A 14231-nucleotide genomic window follows, 5' to 3' on the forward strand; every position below is an offset into this window, starting at 1 on the left:
CAAAGAGACCATAACTGACATCCAAGCAGATATATGCACACCCATGTTTATTACAGCTTTGTTCACAGTAGCAAGGAGTTTGAAACAACCTAAGTGCCCATCAACAAATGAAGGGATAGAGAAGCTCTGGTATATTCACACAATGTAATACTATGCTGCATTGAAAAACAAGGAACTCATGCAATATTATTCAAAATGGTTGACCCTGGAGGACATTATGCTGAGTGAAATATCTCAGCCACAAAAGGACAAATATTGCATAGGGCCATGTTGTAAAACGGGACTGACATAGGGGTTTAGGGGAGACTGAGAAAGAGGAAATAAATTATACCACATTGAAACATGAGGGAGAGAACTGTTTAAAATCAATATATGATTAGTATTATTATCATGACAGGAGTCCAGAAGGAAGGCTACATAGTGGAGTGGACTGGGGGAGGGATTGTATAACAATGAAAGAATTTTTCTTTCACTTTTCAAAGAGAAGAGTGGATTGGGGGAGGGGTGGGCAGGGAGAAAAATGCAACAATGAATGAATGGAAATCCAAATTCTCTGTAAACGTTCATTAAAATTAATAGTAAAAAAAGAAAACAACAAAATGTGCAAATTATTAATGAACAATATCATTAATACTACGTGCAAGCAGAGTTTTGCTGAAGATTGTAAAAAAAGGCTAGAACAGTGTATAGATAGGAAACTGCCAGAAGTTCAAGCTGGATTTAGAAGAGGCTGTGGCACCAGGGATATATATCACTGCTGATGTCAGATGAATCCTGCCTGAAAGCAGAGAATAACAGAAGGATGTCTAATTGTGTTAATGAATAAGAATGTCTAATCTTTGAATAAGAATAATTAATGAATAAGAATGTCTTATTTTATTGACTATGCAAAGGCATTTGGCTGTGTGAATCATAACAAACTATGGCTAACCTTGAGAAGAATGTGAATCCAAGAACATTTATTCATGCTCATATGAAACCTATACCTCAACCAAGAAGCAGATGTCCAGTCAGAGCAAGGGAACACTGTATGGTTAAAAAATCAGAAAAAGTGGGTGTCAGGGTTGTATCTTTTCTTCATACCTATTCAATTTATTCCTAGAACAAGCAAATATTGGCATCTGAAGAAAGCATTTTCAATACTACCTCCCCATCTTACTTGGAGCCACAATATCTTGGTACCAGCAGTCAGGAGATCAGGAGACATATTGAATTCGGAAAATTCACTGTCTGGGACCTCTCCAAATTACTAAGGAGCGATAACACCAATTTGAAGACTAAAGTGCACCTGATTCAGGCCGTGGTCTTTTCAATCATTTGCTATGCATCTGAGAGTTGGACAAGGACTGGGGATAATAGAAGAATTTATGCATTTGATTATGGTGTTGGAGAAGAGCACTGAATATCCCATGGAATATCAAAAGAACAAACAGATGTGTCTTGGGAATATTGCAGCCAGAGTGCTCCTTGGAGGCGAGGATGGTGAACTTCATCTCACATACTTTCGGCATGTTGCTGGGAGAGGTTATTCCTTGGAATGTCTTGGGAGAGGAAGGGAATTCAAGGTGGAGAAAGAGACTGAAAGCCACTGTACTGTTCCATCTTCAAGCAGGTGGGGTTGGAGGGTAGTTATGATGAATAGTTATGATTGAATACTCTATGAAAGACAACTACAGTAACAACTTTTAGGAAAAGCTGTCTATTACCTAAGACCGAGCTAGGGACCACTGGAGTATTGATGCAGGAAAGGGATAGAGACATATTCACTAGTCTAATTTTAGAGGAACTGTAGAAGACTTAAGGAAAGTAGAGCTTTTGTCGTGCACACAAGTCAAGCTTAGACAATATTCCAGTTATATTTTTAGAACTAGCTCCAGGCCCTCCTGTAGGGCTCACAAAACTTGAACCTTAGCTAAGCTACCCTGTACCAGATCTTTAAACTTTATCCAAGTTTCCATCTTCCTTTCTGCTGACTCATGGTTGTTGGCTTCCTGACTCTCATATTGGGACTCACAGGTAGCACTGCTGATTCCTAGCTCTTCCATTGTGGGCATCTTAACGAATTCCCTGGTAGACATAGTCTCAGAATCATCAGAGATGATACTCTCCAACTATACACCATCAGCAGCAACAACCTGGTGGGTACGTTAACTTACAGGCAGTTAACAGGCAGAGAAGTCACCAAAATGAATTCTAGTGACTGAGTTGAAGGAGCTCTGATGGAGTATCCTGAAGAGAGTTGGGCTACTAACACAAAGGCAGCGCCTCTCTAATGATTTAAATTCACCAGCTGCTCCGCAGGAGAAAATGGGTAATCTCCTCCTTTTGTGAATCGTTGTTGTTGTCTCACACATATATCATTTCATTTGCAGACTTCTCAATGTCTAGCCCTAAGAGTTAAGAACTTTCGTAAGACAGTATAACCACAATACCCTTAAAAGTCAAAGTCATTGATGTTGAGTTGGAACAAACTTATAGCCGAGACTCCAGTGGATTTTCAGAGGCTATAAAAATCACATGAGAGGAAATTGCCCATCTTTCTCCAGTGGAGTTATCATTGTCATGTGCTGTCAAGTCAGAACGAAATCATAGATGACCCTCCAATGAGTTTTCAGAGACTGTAAATCACATGTGAGGAGATGGCCCATCTCTCTCCCTTGGTGGATTCAAACAGTGTGCCTTTGGATTGACAGGTCAGCTCCTTACCATTAGACCACCAGAGCTCCCAGCAGAGTCACTTATGGATTTAAACCATCAGAGAGGCATGGCCTTCCAGCTAGCAGAACAGCTTCTTTTGGACTAGGTCACCAGAACTCCCCTTGGTGTTGCTATTGTGTACCTTCCAGTCAGAACTGACTCGTAGCTGAACCTCCAGCAGGTTTTCAGACACTGCAGGGGATTACCCATCCTTCTCCCATGGAGAATCTGGTGAATTCGATCCACTTACTCATCACTAAACCACCAGAAGGGTGGAGGGACAGCGAAAGAGAGGAAGACCCTCAATGAGATGGATTGGTTCAGTGACTAGGAAAATGAGGGTAGGTGTGTCAGAGAGAGTAAAATTGGCACAGGATGGAGCTGGTTTCAGGGTTATTGTATACAGGGGGACATCATGCTTGGGAGGGTGGAGGGACGACGCAGGAGGAGAAGACCTTCTGTGACGTGAATTGATTCAGTGATTGGGGTAATTGGGATGGGTGTGTCGGAGGCAGCGCAATTGGCACAGGATAGAACAGGGTTTAGGGCTGTTGTACATAGGGTCACTATGAGTCGCAAGCGACTCTACGACACATAACAACAAAAACAACATGAGTCCAAGGCAACTCAACGGCACATAACAACAACAAAGCCACCAGAGCTCCCTTTTGTGTTACGGCTGCAGAGCTGTTCATCATCCCTTTCCCAGAACAGCCACAGAAATTATCTACGACCTCTGACTTGCTCCCTTATCTTGTTCCAAGCAGCTGTGAACATCCTCACTCCCCAATTTCCTTGAAAGACAATATCAAACTCCACTCTAACTGCTGGTCTGTAGAATCAGCCCAGCAGTTTCTCCTCAATAAACTATCTTTCTTGGCCTGAACTGGGTTCTGTTCTTCCTTGGTGATCTTCCATTTTGTAGCCCCCAAAATAGCAACAATGATTTCATATTATTAAACATCTAGTCTGGATTCAGTGGAAGCCAATTATTTTTGGTACAGTGACTCTGTATTCCCTCTGTCTTCTTTTGATGTTTCCTGGATCATTCAAAAATTTGCCCATAGCATCTCTAAATATTGCAACTTTGAGGTTTGAATTTGTTTTTCAATCCCTTCAACTTGAGAAATGCTGAGTGAGTTCTTCCCTTTTTTATTCTCTAATTCTAGGTCTCTGCACATTCCGTTATAGTAGTTTACTTTGTTTTCCCTAGCTGCCCTTTGAAATCTTCTACTCAGCTCTTTTATTTCAGCATCCCTTCTCTTTGTCGAGAATGCTTCTCGACACTCCCATGCAATTTTCAAGGTCTCTTCTGACATCCATTTTGGTTTTTTCTTTCTCCTCTCTCTTCATAATGACCTTTTGCTCTCTTCTTGGATAATATTTTTTATTAATTTTTTTTTATGTGTGTACCGTCAAATCGGATCTGACTGGTACAGGAGGCGATTGTTCCTCCTTCTTCATCAGAGCACTGGTGGATTTGAACCGCGCACCTCTGGGATTGCAGTGCAGCTCCTTGCCACTAGGCCAGCAGAGCTCGCCTGGATAATATTTTTTATGTCATCCCACAACTCATCTTGTCTTCAATCATTGGTGTTCAATGCTTTAAATCTATTCTTAAGATGATTTTAAATTCAGGTGGGATAGATCATATTCTGGTTCCTGTGCACTTATTTTCAGCTTAGTTGAACTGGCACATGAGTTTTGACTTCTGATCTTGAGCTTCTCCAAGGATTTCTTCCACAGATGTGGTCAATCTGATTCCTATGCAGTCCATCTGGTGAGATTCATGTGTAAAGTCACCTTTTGTGTTTTGTGGTGGTGTTTGGGGTGTTTTTATTTGTTTGTTTGTTTTTAGTGAACAAGCCTTTATTAGTAGATCTGAGAGGGATGCTAAGTGATTACCTCAGTGACGGTTTCCTTTTATACTGGCTTTTTGGGAGATTCAGGGGAAATGGTGGTTTGCTCAGAATTTAGGAGGGAGAGTTTCCTGTCAATTAACTTGAGTGTGAGCTTTTGTGATCAGGCCCAGGATCTGATCTTCCAAGCAGCCTTATCAGGAGATAGACATTATCAGGTTTCTTCAAGGAATGATCAGACCTGGTGGCAATTGCAACATTCTTCTTCAATTCCAGACCTTAAAGGAGTACAGGGATTAGGGTTGGAGTTGTCTCTAGCTACTTCCTGCTGGGTGGGGGAGGACGGAGGAGGGATTGAGGTCAGTTTCCCACGAGGTCTGAAGGTGGAGCATCATTTTCACGTGTTTCTGGGCACTTACTTGGAATATGGCCATGAAGAGTTCTACTAAAAATTTCAGGCTGTAAATCCTTATGGAAGCACAATAAAGAAAAATAAAAATTCTGGTCTCAGCATCCAAGGACCTTCACCTAGTAACATTCAAGTCTAGGTACTCCTTCTGGGATGCTGCCTCTCTGTTGTTGTTATGTGCCATCAGATCACTTGCAACTGACTCATAGAGACCCTACACACAACACCTCTGAACCCTGCTCTATCCTGTGCCAACTTTATTATCTCTGACACACCTATCCCTATTACCCCAGTGACTGAATCAATCCATCTCATTGAGGGTCTTCCTCTCCTGCACTGTCCCTCCACCCTCCCAAACATTATGTCCCTCTCCAAGGACTGGTCCCTCCTTGCAACATGCCCAAAGTACGTCATACGGAGCTTCAGAATCCTTGCCTACCAGGAATAGCCTGGTCTCAGCCTCTCTAGGATGAACCTGTTTGTTTTCCTAGCAGTCCATGGTATATTCAATACTCTTCTCTAGCCCCGCAGCTCAAAGGCATCAATTCTGTTTCTATCATTCCTAGTCATTGTCCAGCTTTCTCATGCATAGCAAGTAATTACAAAGACTATAACCTGAATCAGGAGCGTCTTAGTCTCCAGACTGATATTGTTGCTCTTCAGTACTCTGGAGTGGTCTCTGACAGTGGACTTTGCTAATGCAAATTGTCTTTTGATTTCCTGGCTGATGGTACCAAGAGTGTTGATTGTGTAGTCAAGCAAACTGAAACTGTTAACAATCTCAATCTCTTCACCATCCATCATGATGCTGCCAATCAGCCCAGTGGTGAGAATCTTTGTTTTCTTGATGTTGAGTTTCAATCCATACTGAATACTACAGGTCCTCTTCCTTTTCAGCAAGCAGGGTTGTGTCATCTGCACAATGCAGATTGATAAGTCTTTCTCCAATCCTGATGCCACTTCCTCCTCATAGAGCCCAGCCTCCCAGATGATCTGTTCTGCATAAAGATTGAAAAGGTATGGAGATAAGACACATCCCTGGCATATACTCTTCCTGATTTTAAATAATGCAGTGTTTTCTTGCTCTGTTCTGTCAACTCCAAGTATAGATTTCACATAAGCACAATCAAGTATTGTAGGATTCCCATTCCTCTCAGAGTTAGCCACAGTTTGTTGTGATCCATACATTCAGATGCCTTTGCCTCTTTGTATAGGGTAGGTGGGGTCAGCTATGGCACTTGGAATTGGATGCAGGGTAGGCAGGAGTGAGCTAGGCTGGAAACATAAGGCGATCTCCCCAATAGTAAGCCAGTCTCCCCAATGAGTCCTAATGGTGTAAGACATTGAATGTTGATGGTTCAAGTCCAATGACACCTCAAACTCCTCCCATAAAGATTTACAGCCTTGAAAACCCCACGGAGCAACACTATGAGTTGGATTCACACAACAGTGGATTAGGTCTCTCTCCTCTGTTTGTGTTTTTTTCAAAAAAGATATTTGTATACCAAAAAGAATTTTTTTTTGCCAACACCTTCAATGAAGCTTGGATTTCTTCCTTCATTACGGAAATATTTCAGGAAGTAACATATGATCAAGAGCCAATGGTAATGAAGGAAGAACTCCAAGCTTCATTGAAGGTGTTGGCAAAAAAAAAGGCCATAGAAATTGATAGGCTATCAACTGGCATATTTCAAATGACAGTTGCAGCCCTGGACGTGCTCACCAATCTATTAACAGGAAATTTGGAGGATGGCTGCCTGGCCAACTTACAGGAAGAGATCCATATTTGTTACCATTCCCAAGGTGATTCAATAGAATGTGGAAATTATCAAACAGTATCATTAATATCACATGCAAGCAAAATTCTGTTGAAAATCGTGCAAAAATGGCTGAAACAGTACATAAATAGGAAACTGCTAGAAGTTCAAGCAGGATTTAGAAGAAGCCATGACACCAGGGCTATCATTGCAGAAGCACGTCTTTTATGCCTTATTGACTATGTAAAGGCATTTAACTGTGTGAGTCATAACAAATTATGACCAACATTGCTAAAAATGAGAATTTCAAAACACTTAATTGTTCTCATGAGAAACCTATACCTAGAACAAGAGACTATTTTTTGAACAGAGCAAGGAAAGACTTCACAGTTTAAAATTAGGAAAGAGGTGCATCAAGGTTGTATCCCTTCTCCATGCCTATTTAATCTATATGCTGGGCAAATTATCCAAGAAGCTGGACTTTGTGAAGAAGAATGTGGCACCAGGACTAGAGGAAGACTCATTATGCAGATAACACAACTTTGCTTGTTGAAAGTGAGGAAGACTTGAGGCACTTGCAGCAGAAAGTTAACCTCTGCAGCCTTCAATACGGATCTTACCTCAACATCAAGAAAAGTCTTTGCCACTGGATCAATAGGTAACAGCATGGTGGATGGAGAAAAGAGTGATGGATGGAGAAAGGAGACTGTCAAGAACAATAGTTCTTTAGGAGACATACTGCACTGGGAAAGTCTGTAGTTAGGGACCTATCCAAATCATTGAGGAGTAGATTGCCCCATCTTTCTACCCTGGTGCTGCCGGGTTTAAATGATACATCTTTTGGTTAGCAGCCAAGCAATTTAACCACAGTGCCACCAGAGCTCCTTAATAACACAAGCAAGAAGTTGATTACATGAAACTCTCAAAAGTACTGCTGTAGTTTTTATTAGTTTGCAAATAAAATTTATTTATGGGTCCAGAACATGGTGTGGGGGTGGAATCCATTATCACAGAGTGGAAAAGACTGCTTTGTCAAACCTCAAAGCAGGATATGTTTGTCTATTGGGAACTAAAGGTAATAAAATTCAAAGCTGGCTGAAAAACCATCAGGTGAGTTAAAGGCAGTATATCTGGAAGTGAGAATTTGGGCAGGGGATGGGAAACGCAGAGAAAGTTCTAAGCAACAGAAAACGGAAGAAGAAAGGCAGAATCAGTAGGACAAAAACACAGAGGCAAAACACCATAGGACATGGAAAGTTAGAGGGGCCTGATCTGGAAGACATTTGGACTATCAACGTAAAAGGAAAGTGGGTCGATCCGCTGGTGTCTTCTGTATAAAACAGAAGGTAAATAAGTACAGAGTGAGAGAGAATCAGTAAGTACTAACTTATATACAAGAATATATTTTTGGTCGACCCCTATAGGCCTGGCCTGGAGGAGTCCGGACCCCAGGGCACGGTGCCCACTGCAAGAGCAGCGCACCCCCGTAGGGAACGGAAATGCATCTGCACATCCAGGAAACAGCTTGAAAGCTAACAACGCTATCAGAACAACTGGGGCTGGTAGCCACGGTGTGGGGCAGGTACCCATCGGGTGCGGGAAGGTGTCTTTGAGTTTGGTGACAAATCGGTCTCAATAGTTCCTAGCAGCACCACTCTCTTTTCCTCCAGATCATGATGCTGACATTTTCTCCTTTTACAGTATTTCATGGGGACCCTGTGATTCCCAATTCCCTTAGCGCCAGGCTCTGTTCGGGGGGTGGGGAGCCCTGAGTGCTCATTTATGTAGCCAGACAGTGAATAAAAGGGGAGAGGGATGAGGGAGCGGCCTGGGCTCTGGCTGTGCCTGGAGCTTGCAAGCTGGACAGACCCAAGTTCATATTTGGAGAGGGGCCAGGTAACTCATCTGTCACTTTGACCTGTGGCAGTAACCAGTTCTAATTTCACCAGGTGTAAAATTGGATCAATAGCACTACTTTCAAATAAAATGCTTGAATAATAATTAAAAAGGAATATATTCTTATGCCCTCTGTATAATATATAAGAATGTATTCTTAACACAATGTATATACATTTTGTATCAAAACAATATAAAATTTTTAAAACCCCACATTGTGTGTTCTTACAAGAACTGATTACAACCAATTGCCCTTATGGTGACTCTACATGTGTCAGAGTAGGACTGAGCTCCATGGGGTTTTCAATAGCTGACTTTCTGAAATTAGATTGCCAGATCTTTCTCTTGAGTTTCTGGGCAGACTAGAATTTTTACGATATCAGAAGAGACTCTGAAAATTACAGTGGATCATCAGGAAGCCAAAAAAAGAGAAGAAATGCCAAAGTACAAGAGGTGAACATATTTCAAAAGGCATCTCAAGATGACAAAAAAAGTATTAATCTGGAAGGCAGTTTGGCATGTTCTCAAAAAACTGAACATAGAAATTCTACCTGACCCAGTTATACTACCTCTAGGAATACAGACCTGAGACAGAAGTGGAGAGTTATACACCAATGTTCATAGCAGTGCTATTCACAATAGCAAGAACATGGAAACAGCCAAAATTTCCATCAGCAAATGACAGAATTGAGATATTGTGGTACAGTCACATGATACTATACCGTGCAGCACTCAGGAACAATGATTTTGAAAAATACTATTTAACATGTGGGATGGCTAGAGAGCATTATGCTGAGTAAACTTAGTTTCATAAGAACAAATACTGTACAAGACCATTATTGTAAAACAGAAGGATAAGCAGTGAGATGTGTATGGATATACACAGAGGGAAGAAGGGTCAGGAGGGCTGCATGTGGGGACAGGGAGGAAATCACAGAATCAAAGAGTTTGGTGTGTGGAGGGAGGGAGTGGGCAAAGAAAGTACATGAATGAAACATTTTTAAAACCCCAACAACAAAGTATTGAAATGTACAAATAGCTGGGTTTAGGAAATAAAAGGAGAAGAATTCACTCAGCATTTCTCAAGCTGAAAGAACTAAAAAAGAAATTCAAGCCTGGAGTTAAAATACTGATGGATGTGATGGACAAAATCTTGAATGATACAGAAAGCATTAAAAGAAGATAGAGGGAATATAAAGCCACTGTACCAAATAGAATTGGTTGACATGGAAAAATTTCAGGAAGTAGCATATGATTAGGAACCAATGGTGATGAAAGAAGTAGTTCAAGCTGCACTGAAGGCATTGGCAATAAATAAGGACCCAAGAATCAACGGCATACCAATTGACACGCTTCAACAAACAGGTGTAGCTTTAGACATGTTTAGCAGTCTGTACTAAATAATTTGGAAGACCTGGCCAGCTGACTAGGGGGGGTGGAATTAATGTTTGTGTCCATTCTAAAAAAAAAATGACCCAACAAAATATGGAAATTATAAAACAATATCACTAATACCATATGCAAATAAAATCTAGATGCAGATTACGCAAAAATTGCTACAATGGTAGAAATTCAAGCTGGATCCAGAAAAGGCCATGGAATCAGAGATATCACTGCTGATGTCAGATGGATCTTCACTGAAAGCAGATAATACCAGAAAGATGTTTAGTTGTATTTTATTGACTACACAAAGGTATTTGATGACATGGAACATAGCAAATTATGGCTAACATTGAGAAGAACAGGAATTTCAGGACACTTAATTATGCTCATGCGAAATCTACACTCACACTAAGAAGCTGTTGTCCAAACACAGCAAGTGAACACAGTATGGTTTAAAATCAGGAAAAGTGTGCTTCAGGGTTGTATCCTTTCTCCTTACTTATTCAATCTGTACACTGAACAAAACATTCGAGAAGTTGGATTCTATGAAGGAGAATGTGGCATCAGGATTGGAGCAAGACTCATCAACAACCCATGTTATGCCGATGACACAACCTTGCTTGCTGAAAGGAGAATTTGTAGAAGATCATATACTATAGCGAGTAATATGGATCACATTTCAACCTAAAGAAAAAAAATATTATCTTCACTACTAGGCCTAAAGGAAACAACATGATAGATAGAGAAAAGACTGACTCTGTCAACAATTTCATCTTATTTGGATCCAGAGGCAACACCAGCAGTCAAGTAATCAAAAGATATATTGCAAAGGGAAAATCTGTCAAAAATCTCTCCAAGGTATTAAGGAGAAACACTGTCAGTTTAAAGACTGAGGTGCACATGATCCAAACCATTGTCTTCAATTACTTGCTACGCATCTTAAAATTGGACAATGAGTAAGGATGATAGAAGAATTGATGCCTTTGAGTTTTAGTGTTAGAAAAGAGCACTGAATATTCCATGGAATGCCAAGAGAACAAACAAATACGTTTTAAGAAAGTGCCAGCTGGGTGTTCCTCAGAGGCAAAAATGGTGAAACTTGTCTCACATACTTTGGGTATCTTGTTAGGAGAGGCCAGTCCTTAGAAAAATACATCATGCTGGGAAAACTGGAGAGTCAGAAAAAGAAAAGATCCTCAACAAGATGAATTGACACAGTGAGTGTAACAATGGGCTCAAGTGTATCAGAGATAGTGAGGATGGAATAGGAAAAGGCAAGATTCCTACCTATATTTCATAAGGTTGCTATGAGTCATATTCAACTCAACGGCACTTCACAACAACAACAAACTGAAGAATATAGATCAGAGAAAATATTAACAGGAAAGTGGGAGAAGAAAGAATATGCTGTATTATATCTTTCCATATTATTTGAATATCTATACAAAGAGCACATATTTCTGTAATCATAAAATAATTATAGATGGGCCCACATTCTCTTCCTGACTTGACATGCTGCTTTCTTTTTCACAATTGTTGATAACAAGATGTCTTCAGGAGCTACCAAAATTGGGCACCCTGCCCCCAACTTCAAAGTGACAGCTGTTATCCCGGATGGTCAATTCAAAGATATCAGCCTGTCTGACTACAAAGGAAAATATATTTTATTCTTTTTTTACCCTCTTGACTTCACCTTTGCAGCTGCCATATGGAAATCATCGCTTTCAGTGACAGGGCAGCAGTATTTAAGCTCAACTGCCAAGTGACTGGTGCTTCTGTGAATTCTCACTTCTGTCACCTGGCGTGGATCAACACGCCCAAGAAACAAGGAGGGCTAGGACCCATGAACATTCCTTCAGTATCAGACCCCAACTGCAACATTGTCCCGGACTCTTAAGGGGAGATGAAGGCATCTCATTCAGGGGCCTTTTCATCATTGATAAAAGAACACTTCAGCAGATCACTTTTAATTACCTCCTTGTTGGTCGCTTTGTGGATGAGACTCTGATTTGTTCAGGCCTTCCAGTTCACGGACAAACATGGGGAAGTGTACCCAGCTGGCTGGCAGCCTGAAAGTGATACCATCAAATCTTACCTCCAGAAGAGTAAAGAGTATTTCTCTAAGTGCCAGGCTGCAGTGGACAACATCAAGAACAAAAACATCTTTTATACATTCTTCGTGCTTAAAACACAGAGCCTTAGACTTGGCAAAGAAGTGGTATGTGATAGGTCTTTTCAGCAGAGTTTGGGGAGGACAACATTGTTTACCATGGTGGATAGGCAAACTGATGTGCATTGTGTACCAGTAGTAGTGGGACATTTGGTGCTGTTGTTGTTTGATGTCGTCGAGTCGTAGATGACTCATAGCGACCCTATGAATGAACGGCCTGAGCACTGGTCGTACATAGAGTTTCCGGAGGCAAGCCATTTTGGAAGTGGATGCAGCTCCTGCTTCCAGGCTTGATTTAGTCGGGAAGCTCCAGCCAACACTGTCCACCATGGGTGCCCATTACCACAATTGGCACATCACTGTCACAGTCTTCAGCATCACAGCAACCATGAGTTACCTCTGTACAGCAATGCACAGACCAGTGCTATACCACCTAGAAGAATGTTTGACAGGAAAACAATTTTAACCTGGCCGAGGGCCACAGATGAAAATCACCCACCTTCGGCTTGGTAGCATAGCTTCCTTTCCACTAGGCCAACATAGCCTTTGTCGTCATCATAGTGGGACATTAGACTATTAAATTTTTTAGACTATTAATCTTTTCTAATTTCTATTAAACTTTAAACTTGAACCAAGAAAAAAACATAGATGGGGAAATGAAGCAGAATATAGAGGTGGATTACCATAAAAAGTATTTATGCTCTCATTACAAGTCATCTTGTTATTGTTAGGTGTCACTCATAGTGACCCTGTGAACAGCAAAACAAAACTCTGCCCAGGCCTGCACCATCTTCATGATCTCCTCTGTGCCCACTGTTGCAGTCCCTGTGTCAATCCATCTCCTTGAGGGTCTACCTCTCTTTCTTTGACCCTCTACTTTTCCAAGTGTCATGCCCTTCTCCTAAAACTAGCCCCTCCTAATAACATGCTCTAAGTATGAGAGATAAAGTCTCACCTATTTTCTTCCTTGGAGTGGGAGGAGGGGCATCTGCTTTCCCTTAAATCCCCCAGGATAGCTGAGATGGGGAGAGCAGACCTAAAAAGAGAAGTATTTCCACAGGAAGCTGCTTTGGGGGACCTTCATGATTCTCTCCCTTGAGCAGAGGGTGCTTAGAGGCTAGCAGTCAACTGAAAAGGGGCATCCCATTCTCCTACACCCCTGACCCCCACCTCACCCCACTTCTTCACTCCCAACATCCCATCTCATCCCTCACACATCTACCCCTGGGTCTGGCCAGGGGTCTGAGGTGGTCATGTGCATAGCAGCTGTCAGGCACACTGTCAGAGGCTCTGAGACCAGGGCCTCCTTTCCAGGCCAAAAATAAGCCCTTTTAGAGAATCTGTAAGGCCAGCTGGTGTGCCTTGTGGGTGAGCCCAGCATGACCCAAGGGACTGAGAGGGAAATGAGCATTTGAAACTCTTGATCCTTCCTCCCAGGTTGCTAGGATAAAATCCACAAACATGCTGACTGTTTCATTATTGATTCATGAATTCCAGCTTTATGCTTGACAGTCCTTGGACTTGACCCAATCTGGTTCTCTGCTTTTCTCAACAGTGAGTTTGAAGCTTTGTGGTTCTCCCATTGCCAAACTCAGTCCACTAGCACAGTCCCAGCAAGTAACCCGGGCCTCCTTCTCCTCTGAGGCCTCTGAGGTCCTCTGGTGAGGTGGCCTGTCCTTGCCTCTGAGCTCCATGAGAATCTTGCCTCTTTCCATGCCTGACTCAGTGCCCATCCCTTGAAGCCCCTCTCACTCATCACATCTCTGAGATCTTTCTTTTCTATTTTTCTTTAATGAATTTGCAATTTATTTAGCAAATACCTTTAGATACATTTGAAAACATAACTAATGAAAATGGAGCAATACCTATGAATGAGTGGATTTCCCTGGATGATGCAAATGGTTAACCTACCAATCACAAAGCTGGGAAGCCTAGCAGTCTACTTCCCAAAACTCCCCCATTACCAGCAAAATACATAAAACAAACATTAACAAAACTGAAAGAGGAAATCGACAACACTACTATAGTGCTGGGAGACCTCAATACACCCCTCTCAAGAA

General features: G+C 41.6%; 1 pseudogene; it reads left to right on the plus strand.

Moving 5' to 3' along the window:
- The first annotated feature begins 11548 nt into the window (after positions 1 to 11548).
- The window catches only part of LOC102861922, a 55393-nt pseudogene continuing 52710 nt past the window's right edge, over positions 11549 to 14231 (plus strand).

The sequence above is a fragment of the Elephantulus edwardii genome, unplaced genomic scaffold, assembly GCF_000299155.1.
Source record: "Elephantulus edwardii isolate Elephantulus edwardi_28Jun2011 unplaced genomic scaffold, EleEdw1.0 scaffold00152, whole genome shotgun sequence".
Classification (NCBI taxonomy): Eukaryota; Metazoa; Chordata; class Mammalia; order Macroscelidea; family Macroscelididae; genus Elephantulus; species Elephantulus edwardii.